This window comes from Sprattus sprattus, assembly GCF_963457725.1.
Source record: "Sprattus sprattus genome assembly, chromosome: 10".
NCBI lineage: Eukaryota > Metazoa > Chordata > Actinopteri > Clupeiformes > Clupeidae > Sprattus > Sprattus sprattus.
This window is the reverse complement of record NC_137908.1, coordinates 4,647,485-4,649,984: the sequence shown is the minus strand read 5'-3', so window position 1 is coordinate 4,649,984 and position 2,500 is coordinate 4,647,485. Positions and strand designations below refer to the sequence as shown.

Here is a 2,500-nt window from a genome sequence, read left to right as displayed (position 1 = left end):
GGAGGAGGAGGAGGAGGAGGAAGAGGAGGAGGAGGAGGAGGAGGAGGAGGAGGAAGTGGGGCAGGGGTGAGGGGTCAGGGGTGAGGTCATGCACAGAGAGATGGTCAGGCGGGGCTGGGAGCAGCAGTCCTACAAACCTGGCCTAGCTGCTACAGACCACAGCCAGCAGCGGGCCAGAGGCGGGCCAGAGGTGGGCCGGCACGGCAGAGGCAGCAACCGTGCGTCCAGAGAGGGAGAGAGGGACAGTTGCGTTAGGGCAGGGGACTCCCTCTCTCACACACTCACACATACATACACATGCTTGCTCACTAACACACACACACACACACACACACACACACACACACACACACACACACACACACACACACACACACACACACACACACACACACACACACACACACACACACACCCTTTGATATACACAGACCTGGGATCAGAGCAGAAGTAACATTCATAAGAGCGGTTTAAATAATCACAATATTGGCGTGGTTACAGTAATACATCTAATAGAGTACTAATGAACTTTGAATAGGATCTAACACAAGCTGAATCACTGACCCCAGGTCTGTCCCCTTTGGCAATGATGGGGTACGCAGGGGGGAGTGAGGGGGACTATCTACGGGCGTCAGAGAGGTCTGCAGGTTAGTGTGTGTTGAGTTAGGCAAACAATGGTCATGTTGAGTGGAGTTTGAGGCGAACACACTTTGTGTGGGGGGTTCTGGAGGGAACGCACGAATTGCCACATTGTTATTTCATTTTGGGGGGGGGTCATACAGAGAGTGAAATGGAGTCACGAGCGTATGGAAGCTCCTGAAGGAAGCTCAGTGCTGAAAAGGGTGCACACATCACGGCACAGAGTGGGAGAGTTAGCCGAGAGGTGGTGCCAGAAACGAAAAGACCAGAAGACCAGAAGATGGAACTGTTGACAATTTAGGTCCATCTGAACAGAAACCCTGTCAAATCAATACATATTCTATACGGGGCGTATTGAATCTGTACACAGCTGTGTAAAGTACTCTATACGGGGCATATTAAATCTGTACACCGCTGTGTAAAGTACTCTATACGGGGCATATTAAATCTGTACACCGCTGTGTAAAGTACTCTATACGGGGCATATTAAATCTGTACACAGCTGTGTAAAGTACTCTATACGGGGCATATTAAATCTGTACACAGCTGTGTAAAGTACTCTATACGGGGCATATTAAATCTGTACACAGCTGTGTAAAGTACTCTATATGGGGCATATTAAATCTGTACACAGCTGTGTAAAGTACTCTATATGGGGCATATTAAATCTGTACACAGCTGTGTAAAGTACTCTATACGGGGCATATTAAATCTGTACACCGCTGTGGTAAGTCATTTCAGACTTTCCTGAGGGAACTATGAGCAGGTTTACACCAAAGCGAGTCTAGTGGTTGAGCTATGCCACTGCAGGTGCGCTCCAGTCTTTAATTGACAATAAACTCACTAAACCCCCATTTGACAGAATATTGAATAGTTTGTCTCAGCCTCCAAACTTCTTGAATTAAAAAGAACAATGTGACTGAAAGTAGACCACACACATACACATATTTTATGAGTGTGACACTGTCTTCTTCTATGGCATTCCATCGTCCCATCCTGGCTGGCCTGCTCTCATATGTTTATATATATATTTTTATTTATATATTTTTTATAAATATATATATATATATATCCTTATTGGGCTCCATTAGTCTGTGTTTGACACACAGAGAGAGTGTATTTCTACAGCACTCGATAGTGGGTGTGGGAACTTTCGGGGGAATGTTTTTACACATTTGTTTTCAATTTGAGTCATATCAGTCATGTGAGAGTGCTGCATTCTTCAGATAAACTGAATCGATCTCCATGTTACAGTCGTATGCTATCCGTCTGGATGCAGGATGCCAAGTCGGTTACCCTCCCCGTCCTGGCCTCAAACATCTACAGGGTTATACACTTAGCCTTCACTCCATACTTAACACACTTAACCGTCACTCCATACTTAACACACTAAACCGTCACTCCATACTTTACACACTTAACCTTCACTCCATACTTTACACACTTAAACTTCACTCCATACTTAACACACTTAACCATCACTCCATACTTTACACACTTAACCTTCACTCCATACTTTACACACTTAAACTTCACTCCATACTTTACACACTTAAACTTCACTCCATACTTTACACACTTAACCTTCACTCCATACTTTACACACTTAAACTTCACTCCATACTTAACACACTTAACCATCACTCCATACTTTACACACTTAAACTTCACTCCATCACAGCCCTGGAGAATCTCCTTGGTTGATTGATATTGATTTCTATGGAGTCATAAACAATAGACTATTGTATCAAAGGCTTGAGTCCCAGTGAGCAAGCACAAGGCTCAAGCACTCTCAGCCACCCTTTCTGGCCAGCTGTCTGTTGCATTCTAGGCTGGGAGACCATTTAGCCCATGGAAGAGT

At 44.8% G+C, this 2,500-nt stretch overlaps 1 protein-coding gene across 1 annotated transcript in view; it reads right to left on the bottom strand.

The window, feature by feature from the left end:
- nav1b (neuron navigator 1b) overlaps positions 1–2,500 on the bottom strand; it is a 124,289-nt gene that overhangs the window by 31,171 nt on the left and 90,618 nt on the right.